Source organism: Acipenser ruthenus, chromosome 25, assembly GCF_902713425.1.
Source record: "Acipenser ruthenus chromosome 25, fAciRut3.2 maternal haplotype, whole genome shotgun sequence".
Classification (NCBI taxonomy): Eukaryota; Metazoa; Chordata; class Actinopteri; order Acipenseriformes; family Acipenseridae; genus Acipenser; species Acipenser ruthenus.
Genome location: NC_081213.1, coordinates 22,646,914 through 22,668,252, shown reverse-complemented (window position 1 = coordinate 22,668,252; position 21,339 = coordinate 22,646,914). Strand labels below are relative to the sequence as shown.

At 36.8% G+C, this 21,339-nt stretch overlaps 1 long non-coding RNA gene across 1 annotated transcript in view; it reads left to right on the top strand.

The window, feature by feature from the left end:
* LOC131701502 (uncharacterized) overlaps positions 1-11,402 on the top strand; it is a 50,271-nt gene extending 38,869 nt beyond the window's left edge. Inside the window, exons 3-4 of the long non-coding RNA XR_009308835.1 lie at positions 8,590-8,766; positions 9,630-11,402. This is a non-coding gene — a long non-coding RNA (uncharacterized LOC131701502). The remainder of the gene's footprint in view (positions 1-8,589; positions 8,767-9,629) is intronic.
* Positions 11,403-21,339: the final 9,937 nt, after the last annotated feature.

Genomic DNA, 21,339 nt, shown 5'->3' with positions numbered 1-21,339 from the left:
GTTGCATATTGCAGGGGGAAATCTTCATAAGGGATTAAACTATTTATGCCGGGTGTGGTGGAGTTATGAGGACAGGAAAGGTCTATTATCAGTCTCTTTTTGCCCAAGTATTTCCTTATTGCAACCCCAGTGGGTTTAGCGAAAGGTGGGAAAAGGAGGGGTTTCTTTCTTTAGTAAAATATCAACAGATTCGGGGTCTAAGATGGCAGATTGGAGGTTTTTGCAATAAGTGGAAGAGGTAGGGAGACAAAAAAAACAGTAGAAAACTTTTTAGTGAGACTGTTAATTAGGAAAGAAATAAAAGAAGGGTAGTTCTGAGGCTAGGGTTTGGATATTAATGGGTGTGGACAGGAATTTTTGGGCTTGCAGGGACATACTAATTGGGAATGGGCTTCGGTGCAATGGCTGCAAATATGAAGGAAGTTACAGGCAGAATAGGAGCAGATTCCTTCATTGAAGTTGATACAGATCTGGCGGCCTCCAGTGTATGTAATATTGCGGCCTTGACCGTCTCTTGATCTGGAGGGGATGAAAAGATGAGGAGGATTGCGAGGAAGGGACATGAGGGTAGGGGGTTGAGGGTCGGTAAGGGAGCAGGAAATGGCGGGGTGAGCGATGTAACTGCATACAGAGCATGCTAGGAAAAAACAGAAGAAACAGGAGAATATGTGAAAAAACAGGAGAACAGACCTGTGAAAAAACAGGAGAACAGACCTGTGAAAAAACAGAAAAAACAGAAGAATATGTCTTGGTCCCAGTAGATCCTCTGGTTCCATTGTTGGAGACGGGCAGTGGCTTAGGCAGAAAAGGCTTTGTGGTATTCATAGAAATGGGAATCTCCGAATCTAACTGATAGGTCTAAAATGATCGACAAATAATCATCCAGCTCACGCTGGCAGTCAGGATAGAACTCACAAATGATGTCCCTAAAATGGCTGAAAGCGGGGTGAGCTGGAAAGCGATGATCTGTGCTGTCGTCATAACGCCTGCGACATGGAGGATGCTGCAGAGTGGAGAAAAAAATATTGACTAAAATCTCTTTATGTGCTCCGGATTTGAAAGGGATGTTGTTGGTACATAGATAATGCTAGAGCCTGGGGATCATCTAGTCTCTGATGTCGGGGGTTGCAGGGGAACGAGTGGAACAAACGGGAGCTGCAAGCCTGTTGTTGTGCTGGGCGACGGAGAAGAGACGAGGGATCCGGTGATGGCGCTGGGCAAGTAGAAATCTGAGCTGTGAAGGCTGGAGTTGGTAGATCGGGTACGGAAGGAGCTGGTTGAATTAGTTGAGGATTTCTTGGCTCCGGGGAAAATGCAAACGAATCATCATCTGATGAAATGGAGTAATCGAGGATGTTTTCCATGGTGTGTGTGGTACGATGACATCAAAACAGAAATGAGCGATAAGTGAAGAAGGTATTTATAGTGCTAACAGTCTTAATTAGTTAATGTGTAAATTGAATGACTCCATTTGGTGACGCGGAGATTGGTGTCTGACCCTCCTCCCGAACTTTAGTTATAAATTTAATTTATTTTCTGCACGCTTGTGGTTTGACATTCAACAAGACATGTTTAAGTAAATATTATGTTTTTAGTGCATTTTTTAATGTTGCATTTATAGCAAAATCCATTAGTATTCTATACTTGCTAGCTAAGATAGGAGTAATGCAATATCTTTGAGAGTAATCAGTATTTTATATTAATTTCTCATGATTGACCATCTGTTAAATTAATGTGCCAATCAGCTCATGAATCACAGTGGCGTTTCAAGTTTAATTTACTTAATGATTTCCAGACCGTCTTAATTTGACCTAAACGAGTTGTTGTTTTTTGTATAACGGATGCCTTTTCCATCTTAATGATAGCATTACTCACAAATCAAACTAATACAGACTGCTCGAGGCCTGTGATCTCAGATGTCCCTGGGGACTGCTTTAAAAATCTGACTGAAATACAGCAAACAGAGGCATCAGCTGTGTGCCAACTGTCCTGGGTGACCTTTGAATCTTAGTAGTCCCTCAAGTTGGCAGGTCTTCAGTGAATAGCCCACTGTATTCCCTGACTCACTGAGCTGTTCTTTGTAAACTCTCCTCGTCACTGCTTTTTTAATACCAGTTGTAGGTCTCCTGGACTGCTGTTCAGCTGTGACGGCAGTGAGGGTCAACCTGTTTCAACAAAACAAACCAAAAAAAAAAAAGGAAAAATTCCAGGCTTCTGTTGTCTACATTACCAACTGTTTTTTCCATTAAAATGGGAAAAGAAATAAAACATACTGTACATGTTATAGTTATACTTATCCACACGATGAAACCCATGTCACTGAATATTTTCAGTCATAATTTTTTAGCAGAGGGATGGTCACACAGTAGCAAAAAAGGTCACAGGGTTCAAATACTGTTACTGTGGAGGAAAAATCAGAAGACACACTCTGTGCCTGATGTGTGAGGATGTTCTACTACTGGTCCTTAAGATAAAATGCAAAACTAAAGAGATGTCTCCTGTGTAAACATAACCCTATGTTTCATGGCAGGGGTCTAACCCAGTTTGTCAGAAAGAAATATATTATTAATGATGTATGAAACATTTAATATGACAAGCACATTGTACTAAAAACAGTTGAAAAACATGAACTGGTTGAAAATATATTATCTCATGACAGCAATTTCATCCAATAAGGATGGACTTTTTTTTAGTTCAAAACATTACATAAAAAAAAACCAATATTATTTCTTGACAATCAGAACAAACCCTTTCTAAGTCCCAACATTTTTTTTAAATAATTTAAATTGGCTTCCGGGATTTCTTCATCTGTTTTAATATTATCTGTTTTTGAGCGAAAAGCCTGAAGGATGCCATAGAATGTCAAGCTTACTTTGTAAAATAAATGAATGATAAAAGTGAGATCTGTTCTACACATTCAGTTTTTACTACCACAAATCCTGACACTGATCTGTGGGCTAGAGGCTCACACACAGGAACACGGTGGGGAGATGTATTACATGTTCCCTGCAGTCTGTAGATTAGAATTATGGTTACATGTTTTTCTCGCTTTATTTTATCCACAAGTCATTCCAAATAGACCAAGTTTAAAAGGAAGCACAAAACCACTTCTATATTTGATAGGGAACTAGGGTTCAAAAATCATTTCTTGGACATTTAATTGTTTCAATCCAAGTCAAGTCGCTTCAAAATGTAAACAATATGAATGTTAGGGGTTTGTTTGAATGTTACGCCATTGCTACTGAGTTTAAATGTACCACTCTTGATTTACAACCAGCTTGCTACCGATATGCATGTACTGTATACAAGCATGTAAAAAACATGCTATAGTGCTGGTACATATTAGTGCAAAATGGCTGCAGATGGCTGTTTTTTTCTTAAGGAAACATTTAGCTTGACTTCCTTTTTAATAAATACAATTTCACCTCAATCAGATAAGGTACGTTTCCATTTCCTTCTTGGTACATTATAGTTTCTTCTGGGTTTAACTGGGATATCAAAAATGTCAGAATTTTGGGAGTGCTGAAAAGCAGAATGACTCACGTCAAGGGACCTCTGCATTTTTTATATTTTGTCTCTGAAGTTTTCAGCCACTATAAATAAGTGTGTTTCCAGTTTAAAATCCTGCCAGTCCCATGTGCAACATAAAATGCAAGGGCTTTTTCCCATATTTATTTTTTGGTGCAAACAAACTGTATAAAGGTTACATCAAGTTCAGTCTATTAATAAGGGATATTGTGATTTATTTTAATTACCTAGCAATGTCCCGGGCTGCTTCATTTAGCCAGTGGCTTAGTATTAGTAGTCCCTGTGTGAACTTGGTAGATCAGCATTTTTACTCGCCACACATATATCATTCATCATAGTATATTCTTTGTTTTTTGGGTTTAAGATGAGGAAACTTTTTATTTTATTTTAACCACAACAGGTCAAATGGCTGCTATTGTACGACAGTTTTTTGGACAAGGCAACAGTTTCTGTTTCAAATTTTTTATTCATTAGAGTAAGGCAAGTGCTGATTTGTTTATCCACTCTAATTCGAGAGCTTATTTGAACTACATGCAGTAAATAAATATTTAATGACAATGCCACCTTTCCCTCGCGCCAGTGCGAGTGAGCATATTGTCTTTTGACCTTCAGAAACTGAAAACCGAATGAATAATTGAAAACAAATCTTCAATCATCCTGTTTGGTCCAGGTGGAATAAGAAGTTTATCTGCAATCAAATCTCGGTGGAATGTTACACTGTGTAGATCTTTACGGAAGGGGAAAAATCCAGTTTCAAGTGACTGTGTCCTCGTCAATTGCCGATTACAGGCTAATTTGTTTAGAGGATGCTTTTCCCAAATAAAGAAAGTACATATACATTAAACACATTTCCAGGCATCTACTTCCTTAAGCAATATATTTATTATTTCTCTGTCATGCTAGGGGTCTCATATTCTGGTCAGTATGTTTTCTTCAGCACTGAAAATCATTGTGCTTTGTATAAAAAGTTTAACGTTAAGTGTTAGAACCATACAACCACAATAAGATTTTTTGCACAAATCTTGCAAATGCTATATGAAAGCCTGAGCATTCTCTGCGGTTCAATTTTGCAGGCCTTGTATAATGTTTGCCATCAACTAATAGCAGTAAAAAGCATTAAAAATCTGCCTGTGTAAGAGCCCAGTCAAACTTAATCAATGGACAATCGCGTCTGGGTACCATTCTGTCACATTCCCTTAAAGTCAGCTGCTAATTAAAATGTACTGCACGATTTAGAGGTCACAGGAGCACAAGGCTGTTTGGGACAGAGTCTGGAGTCAATCCTAGTGTTTTGTAACCTCACATGAAGGTGTTGTATTTGATACTTCCTAAAGCCTCTGCCAAGCACAATCTGATCCTCTGCTTTTTTTTGGAAGTTTGTATGTTGCATTCAACTCTTCCTGTTGATCTAAACTTCCAACCTCTGCTAAGGTTGAAGAGAGGCTAAGATAATTGGTAAAGTAGTCTGTGATTTCTCTTCCAAATACTGTACGGTATTTAAGAAGGAAAACTGAAACAGTTGCATTTGGCCTTGCATAAACATTCAGCAGCAGGGCTTACATAGATAGTCAACTCCCATTCATGTGATTACATAGATAGTCAACTCCCATTCATGTGATTACATAGATAGTCAACTCTCATTCATGTGAATTCTAATGCAGCTAGTCTTGGTGTTGGTAATAACTCTGCAAAGGTCTGCATATAGAATAGCCAGTAACGATCGTTTGCCAAGAGTACACATTGCAAAGCCTTGCTCTGAGCAAACAATGTTGTTATATAGAAGCTAGCGATTGTGTAAAATGCAAGGCCTTTTTAAAATTTTTGAAATGATTTATCCAGGGTCGCCCAACTTTGGTGCTACATCTATTTCGTGCCTTTATTCAATTTAATTGTTGTTCAGTAAAGAAAGGTGACTTCACAAGCCCAAAGTCAACAGTGGGTAAACTGGACCTCATTGTCCATTAACTATAATCACGATTGATCACTGTATTTGGTAAAAGCATGCACTGACATTGCATTGAACTGCATGATTTCTTCATTATGGGAGAATGTGTGGCATGCAGACTATTATACTATGTTGTAGTACAATATTTCATCATAATTTTAATGTCACAGAGGATCTTTTCTGGTTAGTGGTAGCGGCAGCATTAGTGCTCAGTTAAACTTGACTGATGGAGCACAGGTTTGCTGTCATCACACACATCTTGGTTACAAAGAATCAGGGATCTGCAAAAAAGAGGACAGCGTTACAAGGTCTTAGAATTAACTCGCTATGATGCATATGCAGACAACATGAATAATCCCAACAATTTAAAGGTCAAATATTTTTAATGGGGTGGTGTATGAGGCAGAGTTTTGATTCTTCTTGGCTTTGGGAATAAGTAAAAAAAAAGCTTATTGATTTAATAAGCTTTCACACCATTGCTGAAAATAAATAATATATGTTGCTTTTTGCTAATAAAAGGGAAGGCTATTGCTTGATGTTTAAAAAATCATAAGGGATTCCACTAAATTAATTATTTTCTTCACAATACAGTATCACGTTATTTTAAATGCCCTTCAAAACTGCCTGAGCGTCAGTCCAAAAGTATGAGAACATAATGGCAGTACACCATTGTAATATTCACTTATCCAGTACAATGACATACAAGTCAGAGATCATTAAGCTGTGCATACCATTAACAGCAAACCAGCAATGCTCCTCTTTAAGTACCAATCTTCAAACACAAAAAAATGTATGGCAGAATTTCCATCTGTTGATGACAAAACCCACCCATCAAAGCTCCCATCTCCCTTTACACTGTGAATAGAGCCATGAGGGTTTCAAATTCCAGGGTTGCACTTATTTTACTATTAAAATGACCTGCCTCTGTTAGGACAGGGTCCCAAGGGAACACTTCCTGCTGTGTGGTGACAAATTGCTATTTGAACTGAAGTGGAGGTCACAGGAGCTGTGGAAAATGTGTTTACTTAAAGTTAGGCAACACATTTAATTGAACGTTAATGGTCTGGCTATATTGGACATTTGAAAACAGTGGTCCCAAAAATGTATGAATTTGTTGATACATTTCATTGATATACCAAAATTTAAAAAGCTGAACTTTTAAAAAAGATTTACTCAACAGTTAAGTCGAATAAAAGCTGCTAAATTGTTAACAAAACTTGCAAAACCTTTGGTACATCTTGCCAAATACTGTATGTTCCTAACTATTTTCTTACAGTGGTCTGTGCTCTGAGGTTTAGACATTGTTGTTTTTTAAAGAACACAATTTTGAAGTAGAGATTTAACAGCTGCAGCCTCATAGCTGAACTTTTACCCAGTTTTACCTGGCTGCAGCTCCAGAATGTTCAGCCACAGCAACCACCATGGGAAGACTAATAACAGACAGCACTTATTCTTAGTGATTCGAAAAAAAACATATTGAAAAGGCAGCTGCTATACTCATCTTCCTGCTGCCACTTTTATAAATAACCTGTCTGACCGAGAAAACCTTGTTTAGCCAAAGCCTGTGTTTAACCAACACTTCCTTCAACTGTCCTTGTCTGTGACCCTATGCTGCCCAGTTTTTAGGACTGGTGCTGGGTCTGTTGTCCTAACTACAGTCAAATGTAACACCATTTAAATACACAGGAAGGAAAAAAAACATCATTACTTCACAAGGCAAAGAGCTGCCAAAATCCCAAATAGTAATTATGCATACAGGAGGCCTGGGGAGGGTAAAAGGAAGCTGTGAAGGCACCTGTGATTCTCATTCTTACTCCCCTGATGCCTTGCATTCCTCCCGTTCTGTTCATATAAAAGTTCCAATTTGATCCATCTCTGATCCCAGGGCAAGGCCTAAATGCCAACAAGGCCTCCACTGGATTCTTGGACCTTGTTCTGCTCTGAGCTCCAATTAATCACAGCCACGGACTGACAAGCACAGGCCATGGACTGTCATTGGCTTTCATGCTATTGCCTTGGTTACACTAAAGCCCTTTTGCAGATGTTGCTGGTTCTTTAAGTTTGTATTTCCACACTTTTGACTTGCATTCACAAACAGCTGTTTAATTCCATGCAGGCCATATGGCAACAGCACTCGGTGGAATTACTGTACTCTGCAGTTGCTTCATGCTTTCGCCTCCTCAATGAACTAAACTCGGCTCTTGACCAGGTTTTTCTAGGCCTGTGCTTGTCAGGAAGGCAGGTGGTTAAAGAAAAGTTTAACTTCACTTTGAGAGTCGTGCCACATTTACAGTATTTGTTCTCCTGGTGGCACTGTGTGCTTAGTTGAAATCTTGCTGTTGATGGCAATTTTAAAGTGGTAAAGTCATGTCTTCTCAATTTTTGTTTTAAGACAAAACGAGTCTCTTAAAAATATTCAGTTTACAGAAGCTAAAATCATAAACTTGAGGCAAACTAAAACCTGATATTTGTGGGGGGGAGGGTGTGTGTGTGATTTTCTTTATTGTGCACTAAGTTTTTAACTCTGGTACATAGTGATGGTTAGACATCTGGTAAAGATATTTCAAATGCTTTGCTGGACATTGCATTTTAAGACACAATGGTAAAAACAGTTTACAATTATAAAATTACGTTAACTATGCAAACGTTTTCAATGTGAAAAAGTAGGTTCTGGTACCGGTGAGTAGGTACTGGGACGAGCATATTGGTATGCAATGATGTACAAAATATGTGAGTAAATATGTGAGAAAAATAGTTTCAATCAATGAAACACTGCTGATCATTGATGCCTGCTCTGTAGATCTACCTTCTCAATGCCTTCTGACTTCCATTGCCTAATTATGAGACAGGATTTTCCAAAGCCTTTACTACATTGCAAATAATGGAACACACAAATCATTCATCTTACAATACTGGTAATAAAAGATCTGTGTACATGCCATGAGTGTTGCAAGAAAAATAACAATGCATTGTGGAATTTTCAAGTAGAGAATCAAAACAATAACATTTTAGAAATGGAACTTAAAATTAAAAATACTGAACTTTTGTTTATCAGGATAATTTCGTTGTCTGTGTGTATGACTTTTTAATCTAACAAAATCATTTTGTTAAAACAGGAGCTTGAAGGACACATTAATTTTGGGAAAATCTTCATCACTGACACTGCTGCTTGGCTTGTGTCAATGACAGTGGTAGTGAGCGACAGCAATGGGTCTCTTCTCTTATGGATTAATCCTCCTGACACAGCAAGTTGCTCATGAGAAAAACAGGTGCTCCTGTTTATAGTACACAAGGTAAACTCATTGCTTGTTTTTTGCAGTCTTTGGACCAGCTTTCAAAGTAGCTGATAGAGAGAGAAGGAGGGTATAGATTTGTAATACTTTCTAGCTCGCAGTGGCATCATCTGAGTGCATTCAAAGGTGACAGTGCAAATGCGCTTTTTTTTTTAAAGACTGCAAATTACCATTTTCATCCCAGAATATAGGCAGTATAAGGCAAGATGAGGAGATTTCACACATGGTGACAATAACTAGTGTCGGTTGGACCCTCTTTAATATGGGCACTTTACAAATAGTGCAAAAATATGACCAGACAGGGCCACGCGGAGAGCACTCTTGCCTCCAGTGTTCAGTAGCTCAGCATGCATCTGCTGCTCAGATAAAAGTTCTGATTGTCTACACTTCAAGAACAGAGGTCGTCTATCGATCTGCAGTCCTCGTGAGTCAGTACGTCAGTTTCTGGAGTAAGGTGGCATTTACATTGGGCATTTGAAAATGGAGAGAAAACTGGTGGTAACATAAAAATGTATTTAAAGAACAAACAAACATGTTCCATGGTCAACACTGTAAACATGGCAGCATTTAGGCATCTGTTATAAGAGGTTATATCCAATCTATAACATGTTATTCATTTTGCTATTAATAGTTATACATTATGATTAATAACAGCTTTTACATGTAATGAGAATATAATAATGTATATATACAGTGTATGATATCATTCATATTATATAACCACGGATCCCTAAACTAATGTGTTAACAAATATGTTTCTGTAGCCCTTTAACATTTTAACATTATTTCAGACATATTTCTGCTTATACAGTATTGTTTATGAATGTTCACTTTCTTACCAGCGCTATGTGTAATTTTTCCAGGCTGCCTAAGCTCACAGCTTTGACAGGTAGTGGATGGTTTAGGGCTGGTTGCCGTCCTTGGACGTCATGTTCAGGATCACACAAGGTGGAAATGAGACAAGAGTGGAGTTGGACCACGCCGTGGGAACCTGATTAAAATGTGAAGTGTGCAATTTCCTCACAAACATTTTCAAAATTGGAGATCAGATGTGGAACATTTTATGCAATGCAGAGGAACTGAAAGGCGTGCTCAGAAGACGTAAACTTTTCCAACATTCTTCTTTTAAATACATTTTTTAAATACTGTTATAAAATTCATATTTTTTTCTTTCTTTTCTGTTATCTTGGCTAGAGCTGCAAACTGTATAATACAAAGCTGGTAGAATTATTGGTAAATAATTGCATTACATTAAGAAGTAGCGTTGTAATATTTACATAAAAAAAGAAACCGCGCTAATCTACAAACTTTAGTTAATTATCCTCTGTAATAACCTGTTTTTGTTTTACTTTTAAAAACAGCGTGTGTTAAAATGAAATGTAAATACTTATTTGTTGCGAGGTTCTCAAGATAAGCCTTTTCATAGCTATATGGAATGCATCCCAAAAAGATCCAGACATTCAAAAACTGCAAAAAAATACAAATTTATTTTTACCGTTTACCACGCAATCAGTGTGTAATGTACATTTTGTACGTGTTTATTAGCTTACTTCCATATTTGATGCAGTGAAAATCCCATTATAATCACATTTTTAATTTAAGGTCAAACGGAAATCGAGATAATGTGGCTCAGTACTGAGGATGGTGAGGAGGCCGATTGTAATGCTAACAACTAACAATGTGTGTGAGCATGTGTCTAGTTTTGCCTTAGGCCACCCAGCTGTTAATCTAAGAATACACAATTAATGACATTCTGTGAATTGTATCTAACACACATGGTGGGCTATAAAAAAGGATGAAGCAATTGTAGGTCCCCTAATACCTGTGTTATGGACTTATCCTTTATATATGGAAATTTATAACCATGTTTATATCATCTCTTTGATCATATTATCTCAGCAACATCTAGGTCAAAGTGGATAGGGAATACCTCCAATTTTTTCATGGGAGTTTGTGTAATGGAAAGAAATGATCTCGATGAACCCTTGTCATGTGAACGCTAGACCTCAGTGGTAAAAGAGCGATCTTGGCTGACTGTTTCTGATATTCTTGGAAGCCATCAAGAGTGCAAGCAGGCAAGCAACAAGCAAGCAGCTCAGATCTACTGGCTGATAGGTCTTTCAGAGATGAGAGTAAAAAGAACCAGCCTCGGTTTCTGCTCTGGTGTCTTTAGGCCCTGTATATGAGCACTGGAGGGTAGCAATATAACAATGAGTAGCCAAAGAGGGCCTTCTTTGTTGAGAGGACTAACGCTGCGGCCTCAGTCCCATGAGGAGGAGCATCTGAAGCTCACAAGGGGATCACAAGGAGGTCAGCTGTCCCCTGAGTTTTATCAAGGCCTGGGCTGTGGTAACTCTCTTGATTTTTTCACCATCTGAGAAGATCACTGTCAATGCCGAGAGAATAAAGAGTCCCTTTCTTCCCCCACTGCCATCTGAAAATACAATCTGCGGGCTCATGAAACTGGACACCTTGTTAGCTCCGGTTCCTCAGATAAGGCAATTTTTTTCTCTCTCTCTCTCTCTCTCACTCTTTTTTGTTTTTTGTAAATCCTCAGAGTGCTGATCATTTGCAATGCAGGTGTCTAATTTTCATTAAAATTGCAAATTGGAGTGGATGCTCAATCTGATAAGAGAGAGATGGTAGAAACCAATGTGTCTTCTTTCAGGCTCCAAGACAGGGAGTAACACACACGACAAGGGAGCTGTTATGGTGTCTGTGCGAATTCACAAATACAGAGCCCTTTTAAATCCAGGAGTGCACAAAGACAAAGGGAAATGACTACAAACAAGGTCCCGTTACTGTGTTCTCTTTAAAAGATTATTAACGAGAACGCTTTTCAATGACTGTCTGTGTCATCACTGATCCCCTATTCAACCAAGGGATTATTCTTTTCCCCAAAAAAGCTAAATGTATTATTATTATTATTATTATTATTATTATTATTATTAATAGAAAGTCTAACTAGAAATTACTGAAAATGCATCTAGAAGATAACATAAAGGATACTAATTGTATTTCTCCCCCAGAAGATTATTTTCTCATTTTATTTGTTTAGTTGACCACAACCCACAAAGAAGACAGGCTTTATTATGGAAAGTGCATCAATTAGAATGTGTACTACAAGAAACAATTATAAATCTAAATGAGTTTGGTTGCATTGTCAGCAAAATAATACACAATTGAGACAGTTATAGCATGTAATTTGTGTTTACAAGTTCAAACCTGCAGATGCCTGCTGTGTGTAAGAAAGGCAAGGCAGACAACTGAGGTTTTGCAGTTGTCAGCCCACAGTGAAATTTCACACTAGATTTCTGGCTAATAATGCAAACAGATAAACAGGATTTGCTCCGAATTTTAACAGTGCGTCACATTTTCTTGGTTGGGAACCTAATCATTACATAGCCCTGTGAAAAGTAGCACAGCAGGGACTCCTTAAATGTTGTAATTATTCAAACAAACAGCTCAATAAGTTTCCCTCCAAAAACAAAAGAAATATACCATAAAACAATATGTATACAGCTTTTTAAAGAAAATCATATCCAGCAACATGGGTCTTGGTGTTATTAAATCTCAGAAGCTAAGCACACCGAGTTTGGTCTGCACAATAAATTAAGGTGAGTCCACCAAGGAAAATCAGGTGTATTGTACCTAATTATTTCCATGAATAAATGTAGCATGAACACATTATTGCTTTTCTTCTTCTATATGGCAGGGATATTTAACTACAACTAATTCTTAAGTATGTCTACATACCTAGAAACTTTGGATTAGGAATGTGCAAATATGTTGAGAATTCTCACACTCTTGTGATAATGTTGCCTAGGAGAAATGGTGTCTACTGTATGTGCTACAGGAAGATGTAAGAACAATGAGAAGAGCTGAAACATCAGCATCCACACCAATTGCAGGAACATTTCCACCTAATCTGAACATGAACTCCAGAGAACAGAAAAAAGTCTATCTTAACAGTGGATGAGATAGTGAGGATCTTCCTGCTGTAGCGCTACCACTGCTCCGTATTACTAAACCATTCAATTACCAAACACTTTAACAAGCAGGTTATCCAAGAATGTTTGTCCCAATAACATTGAGGACAAGTTGGTTGTTTTGTATAGCTTGGCTTTCCCCCTCTGTTCATATTCAGGGACATAAAGTAGTATCTTTTAAGTTCATCATGATATAGGACATTGTTCAAGCCCACTGAAAGATTAGAAGAAAGTTCTGGTATATACACAACAGACCGCATAATAGAAGAGAAAAGATGTAACTTGAATTTTCAGCTCAGTGATAGTGTTTTCTGATTCAGATCATGCTCTCTTGTTTTTGAACTGGTGTTTATAATGATGCAGGGTGATGATTACATGGGCAGAACGTGTCTTTACATCTAGGGACAATTCAGAGACTGGTGAAATGCAAATCTTTCATTGAAAAGCTCCCTCCACTATGACTGTAAAATACATTATGAAGTATCATTGAGCAATATAAAGTAGAGCATTGCCAATTGGACTGTGACTATATACTTTGGACCTCTTGAAACACATCCTCAAAATGACTTCATTCAAGGTACTATTGCCTTTCCTGCTTTCCTCTCGTGATACTAATGAAACTTGCAAAAACTGTAGTATACTTACTGTATCATTTTATGTGCCATTGCATTTGTGGCAACAATTTAATTAGAATAAATAAATACAAGAATACACAAAAAGGGAATTTATTTCCCCTGTAGCATCCCCCCTTTATATATCAGTATAAAGGTGTATGATACACATTTTTAAATAATGATCTGGTCTGGCGGAAGCTTGTTTTCTTTAACCACTGCACAAAACAACCAGAATTGCTTGCAGAGCATATTGAGCCTTTTATTTGCTCCCCCCCCCCCCCCGTTTACAGTCTTGGCCCCTCCACACTCCCAACATGCAACAATATATTTGCAGCAATACATTACAAAGTCTCTAATGACTTTGAAATGACTTTGAAATCCTAACAAAATAGTACAAATACTGTTCAGTAAGACAACAAAACAATGACTGTTTGCCATTTTCAAGTATATAACCAGAAACCAAGCTAATATTTGAGTGTTTGGTGTAATATTTATGAAAGGAAGTGGTATGTGAAGACTGTTCTTTCATACAGTATGTCCCTTTTAACAAGCGCCTATTAGCAAGCTGTTCATATTTGCAAACTGATTAGATTGTTAGAAATTGCAAGGATCTGGCCCTGCATAAGGAAGTGGTTTATTAAGAAAATACACTTCACGACGTCTTGCTTCCTCTTATCAAAGAAAAGTTTAATACTGTGGAAGTGTATGAATGAAGAAAAAAACTTTGTTTTTTTGATCAAACATACACCGTTGTTGCAGTTGCATATAGGTCAGATAAGATACACTGGTAAGCAAGTATAATGCATTTTAAAACAGAAAGTACTGTAGAACAAAATGGATATCTGAATTACTGGTAGTTGCAACAAATGATGTCCCTGAAATGGAACAAGGTGAATTCTCTTTAGGTGTTCCCCTTACATAGATATAACCTCATCGTGGCCCTCATTGATGTGGTCACGGAACTTGGCATGTGGACGTTTCCTACTGGTGATTTGCATAGCACAGTCCTTTGACTTTGATTACATTCAAGAAGATCAATATATGTGAAACTTGATGGGTCAACCTAAATATGATTCAAGAACAGGTTTTTGAGCAACTTTCAAAACTATGTCTGTACTATTATAAGTACTCCATTTTGAGTTATTTACCAAAGATTTTGGGAAGACTAAAACAGTTCTGTTAGTTTCCTGTAAGGTTGAGAGAATCTATCCCATGTTTAATATTTAGTCATACAGTACTGAAAACAAGCATGGTTTTAAAAGTTGAAAAATGTTTCAACAAGAATAATTTCTCAGTGTTTTTTGTGATATAGTGATATAGCGTGAATGACCATGACAAAGAATATGCCAAAACATCACATTTTATTACTGAATTCCTTCAAATACTGGCACAATCGAATGTCGTATGATTGATTGTTTAAAAATGTTAATGATTAAATACATATTTGTTACAAATTGGACAATTTTGATTGTTTATTGATAATCTTGCAAGATTAACAAGAGTATATTTTAAGTCTGTTTACACAAGTGTGCAAATGAAAAGAACTCCCCTGAATAATGTTTTGTGAGTCTCCTATAATTTAGTGATTGAAATACATCTTTCATATTTTTGATATCCCTTATGAAACTGAATGTTAAAGGCAATTATTGTAACAGATGTTTAAATATAGCCTATTCATAATATATATTTTCTTACTTTAATAATTTAACCAAACTGTGTGCTGTTGGATCATTTAAATAAGACTTCAACTAGAGGTTTTTTTTTTTTTTTTTTTTAAGAGAAGAGGTACAAAATGTCAAAATACAAACTGTTTAACAGTTTAATTCTTTGGAGGTTACAACTGAAACAAAAGTTAGTTGCTATCTGATCTCTGGTGGTCTGAAAAAAACTGGACTCTGTCTCTTTGTACAGTATTGTTAAGCCAATACAACAGTCTTCTGACTGAACACTAAACAGCTGCGTGGCCTTTAGTGAAAGTGAACAATTGAGGATTTTTGTTGCCTTGGTAATATTGTAGCCTACAGAAGTATGTCAATTGCAAACATACACAAGTAATTTTAACAAAACAGCCCTTACACAACAAAGGGGCATTTCTGTAGAATAAAACAATATATTCATACTTCAAACAGAACAACAACAAAAACATTATTTTGTATTTCACATTACATGTTTTGAATATTAATTTAATTTAAGAATTCTATTAAGTAGCTCCAAGCAGAGTGCCAGCTTCTCTTCTGGCTTTATTCGTATTGTTGAATTTGTGAATGAGAGCTGAGTAGGTTGGTATGTAGATGTGAGATGTTGCACGGATTACGTTAGTCCAGAGGCAGACAACAGCTCTTTAGAACCATCTGTTTATGGCCAAAATGCAGAATGAGGACCACAGTTCACTGAAGAATGTGAAGACAATACAAGGAATCAGTCTACAGACACAGTGGGTCTTATTGAGAAGAATCACAATGGGTATTTGTCCTTCAAGTCTTACTGGAAATCACTTTATTGCAGTAAACGGTTGTTTTTTTTTTCCTATAAATGTGTTAAACCATTTGTGGAATCCAGAAAAAAAATTTTTTAATAAAAGATGACAATGTGCTCTTTTATGACAATGAAGTGGTTAAATCAGCATTGCTATGTTTTTTATTTATTTGTTTTGGTTTTCATAATATTATTATAATGATCCTAAAATTATGAAAGTCTTTTACAAATATTTAAGTTTGCCTTCTGCAGGACAGAAACTGGTGGTACGTTTGATGGAAATAATTTATGTAATTGTGGGAACATTTTTTAAATGCTAGAAATACCAATGAACGGAAATCTATATTTCAAATTGAATTTGTACAAAGTAAATTCTACAGTTATTACTGTAATGTAAAATCCTATGACCCCCATTTATGAACAGGCACTTGTTTGTGTAATTAACATTTGTATTCAATGATCTCATGTCTGCCTAGAAAGGTGTATTTGATTAACAAAACAGACTCAGTCAGGAAAACTCATGCGATAGAGAATAATATTTATTAAAGCTTACACAACAAATACAACATTATACATATTTTCATTACACCTTTGGCCTTTAGCCTTGCCCTTTGAGGTACCCCTGCCCATAATTTAGTCTGCTGATAGTGGAGAGGCTGACTGTATGGAAGTCACGGGCAAGGGGGCAGTATAGCTGCCCTCCCCCTTAGACAAGGCCAAACAAACAGGCTGGGGAGGAGGAGGCAAACTCTGACATACGAATGGATTGAGGTAAGATATAAAGCACCTTCTAGCTGGTCATTGGACGTGTTATTTATTGAATGATGAATGAAGTACTAGCCATTTGACTGACAAATGTTCTGGAAATGGAGGTGCCTAATATTCTTGATGTTTACGATTTTAATCTAGTGTATTCCCTGTGTGAACCACTGCGTTGCTAAACAGAATTATGATTTTTCTGTTCAAAGCATTTCTGTGGCAAAAATGAATCCCAAAGTATGTTTGGCATAGAAATTGAAGCAATGAACAAAGCATCAGGTTCAATATTATTTATATTCATGTTTTAGCATCCTTAAAAATGTAGTATAGCTCTTTATTTATTTATTTATTTATTTTATTATTATTATTATTATTATTATTATTATTATTATTATTAATAAATCAAAATGTCCCTGTATTTTATTTTTATTTTATCCAATTCTCAATTCAAATCTTGCCTCATAAGTGCAACCCACTTACTGATAAGGAGGAATGAAGACCAATGGGCTACTCCTGTCCCTGTTGTCAAGACAGTCGTCTTTTTTCACGCACCAAACCCAAGCAAATGATGTCACCAAGCAAGTGAACCTCAAAGGCAAGGTAATTGGCACATTACCTCCGACCGGTAGGGCTCAGTAAAGAAAGATATGATGAACCCAGCACTCCATATGGACCTCCAAGCAAGCCAAAAGGATTTTTAACCACAGTGTCATGACTTACCCTGTACTCCAAGAGAGAGTACCAGGTTTACCAGGTGAGCTTTGGTGTCAAAAAATGTATTTATTCACTCATATAAAAAATGTATTCCGCAATTGTAACAATCAGTTGTGAGACTTGTATTTGTGTTGCTTTTGGTGTAATTACTATTGCAGTAAATGTGTAATTTCAAATTTGGTAATGCTTGTAGTTTTAATGAATGGTTACTCTGCACACATACAAGCAGTTACCCTTTTTTTTACCCTGCTAAACAGTACATAGGCTTCACAAAACCTGTTCCTATTCTATTCATCTTTATTTTACAAGTTGTATTGCACATTTCAACCAATATGTCTCAATTGAACAGGTTGGGAGTGGCAGATTAGATAGACCTGTTAAAGATTAGATAAATCCAGGTAGCTGAAGCTTTTAATGAATTATTACCCAACTACAAAAATACTGTTTAGTATCTTGTTAGGAAATTTGCTGCACACAAAATTTTCTCCTCTGGGACAATGTGAATAAGGACTGCTAAGAAAGTACATTTCTACTGAATTAGTGTTGTTTGTAAAAAAACATCTATTGCATGTTTTAATCTATTACAAGCTACTTAAGTAAATCCATTGCTATTCAATACGTAGGACTAATATTACAGATTTTTATTTTAAACAATATTTAGTATCAACTTCGTAAAAAAACATAAAAAGTCATGTCATTTCATTTCATTATTTAAAATTGAAAATTAATCATGCATTGTATTAATACAGTAATATGGCCTGTTTTTTTTTTTAATACTATATAGTTTTTTTTTATAAATAAACATTTGCTTTCCTGATGCAGTTGTCTGTGAAGAGAGCACAAAACAGTAACTATGTTAAAAAATACATATACGTTGTCTTCGAGGCTCAGCTGAGCTGAGCTCTGTGTTTTTTTTGTTCTCCCTTAGCCCTGGCATTGGAAAGACTGCAGCTGAGGAGTTATTACAGACACACCAGGTGGGACCTGTAACAACAAACTGTTCCTATCAGCAGCTGTCAGTCAGGAGTTCTAGCATGATCATACTGACTTAAATGGAACCTAGAGATGGAGAGCATGTGCTTAAAGAGCAAGTAGCTTCAGTGATTTATTTCATTGTTTGAAAAGCCTAGCAACTGACAAAGCTGAAAGTTCTGCTTTCTCTTACGCTTCCTCATTCCGTTTGCTAGTCTTGTCCTTTAGTTTAACCCTCACTGAATCTGCTTTGTTTTTTTAAAAGCGGCATCTCTGCAGTTTTTACTGCAGACAGATTAAATCACAGATGAATTGCTGCTATCATAACACTATGATTATACAGTATAATCGAATGTGCTGCTCAGTCTCTTTTGTGCTTGCTTGATCAGATACAGAAATAACTAAATGACAGAATCGGATAATTTTTAGAGAAACACGATAATTTGTTGCCTTAGAATTTCAATTGGGAAATGGCACGTCAATACATATATTGTTTACTGCCTAGCGTATATTATCAGGTGTTCACTTTAGCACTTAACACCTTCTAAGCTATTGAACAGCTCCTGATAAGCCTTTGACTTTCAGGCATGTCATTATACAGTAGTATTGAAGTGGTTAAGTTGGTCCTCTCAATCATGATCGGCTGATTACAAACTTTGAATGCCTTGTTGAAGCTGAGGTACATTGATATGGCGATAGCAGTTCCAATGTCCTTTTGTCTACGCTGAAGTTGACCTTCTCTGTGCCTCTTCTATTAATGAACTAAAACCCTCAGTCGCCTGCTGTTCTTATCATAACCTTCATAAACATGCCACTTTTCAAATAATTCCTATAAACATGACCTAAGAAACATAAAATAAAGTCATAAAAAAGACAAACAGCCTGTCTACGAACAGCAGCAATCTGGGGGAAATTAAGTTCCTGTGACATGCACCCAAGTTGAACCCCATGAGTTGAATTCTCCTTTTAAGTTCAGAAGCTCTTTTCTTCCCCCCCAGCTTGAACACATGTAACCGTCTGCCATCAACAAGACATTTACACAAGAAATAACCCTATTTGATAAACATGCACACATAACACAATTCCTCAATATAAACCTGATTTATTGGTATCATTTCAGTATGAACTGGAGATAATCCTTTTATTCTGAGATGCACTGTACACAACAGTACTGGCTGAATTTCACTGGCTCCTAAATAAGCAACATACAACAGTATAGCATGAGTTTAGAGTGAGTTTAGTGTATGAAGTGTTGCTTAAAAACAAAGACAAACACAAACTTTATCTTGAAATAAGGTTGGCGCTACTCCAGAACAGGAGAAGGCAGACACTTTTCCTAATTACTGGTTAACAGTAAGTACTTTATTGCACAGAGATAATCTGCAGAATTAATCTTTTTCTTATGAGGAAAACAGGAGCAGTTGAGTCTGACTGATACAACGAGGTGCTGACAGACACAGCGAAACACTGGAGTCTCTGACATTAGGGCATGTGGTGGATTTCCCAATCGTCTCCGAGTTCACATAATCCCACTGAATGGATTTAGAGGCAACTCACTATTTGGTGGTCATTTAATATTCCTTGTTATAAGGTGTGTCATGTATGAAAGGAATAGGCAGGCCCTGACAACCCATTTATACTCTGCTGAAGGGATTAGAAGTTTATGATCCTTTACATTATAAACTCCCCCCTCCCAAAAAAAAACATATTATCTGGATTTACCATCTGCGGTTTATTGCTGTTCAATTTAGCATTGATATGAACACACCAATTCTAAAAACAACTTTTCCAACATACATGTACAGCATCAGGATATTTAATATCAAATCATTTTTACCAGCTGAATAAAGTATTCATGGAGCAGAAGGTCTTACTAAGAACTGATTATTGGCTCCTGAAGAACGCTGTGATGGGATTATCCTGAGCAGACATGTAAGCATGTGTTTAAAGCAGGTGGGGAAAAAGGGGTTGTCAGAATCCCTGAAATGATCACAGCGTTGGCTACCCACACCTTCCCCAACAAGTGATGCCAGTAGCAACTGTCAAGTGCTCACATTATCATGCCATATGAGGCTGGTTGGTTCAAAATCACCAACATGCGGAACATCTGCTTAAACTGCGAGGCATGCCGCTGGCACCATTTCTACCAAGTTAGTGCAATTGAACCAAGTTTCCACTACATGCTGGCAGACTTTAGGCCTGGAAATGCACTAGCTGACAGAAGACCCAGCTGGACCATATGCTGAGAAATAATGAGAATTATGCTGCATGGTTATATTCAACAACCATGAAGCATGCAAATCTGTCAGACTGGGTTCTCACCACGAAGTCCAGAGCCAAACTAATGCAGGCACGTAATGAATGGTGGCTTCCGACCCAATAGAGTAAACCTCCTATTATGTTTCAGGTCTGTTTGACCCGAGGGTCCCACTGCAGCATGTGAGAATTATCATTTTTTCATCAAAATATTTTTGGACAAACATTATGTTTTGGGATATATGCAGCCAAAAGTATTTAGAGGGTTATAATGGATTGTTTCACCCAGTGTCTATTTAGTGTGGGGTTTTGGTATCCAAAGACCCCCACAGTAAAAAAACAAAACAAAACAAAAAAAAAAAAAAACTAAATTTAGACCTCACAATAAATATATTTTTAAAATAATTTACAGAGAAAACATTATTCACAGAATTGTTGTAATTGTATCTGTTATAGAATTTTTCTGAAAGATTTTATTAGGGAAATGTTGATCTCACCATATGAAAAGAAAAGTCATGAAAATATAATATACCATACAAATATTTTTACAGTATAGATACAAAGTAGATACAAAGTAGTGTAAAGATAGTGACACTTTACAAAATATATTTTTCAATATACTATATATATAAATACACACACACACATTATGTTAAAAAAAAGACGTACGAGAATGATTTGAGTGGATTCATACAGTTTAAAGACACTCAGAAGGAAAGAAGCACACACCAGCGGTGGCACGGACTGAACAGGTGGTCCTATTAGGAAAAGCCTTTCCTGCACTTCAAATGAGC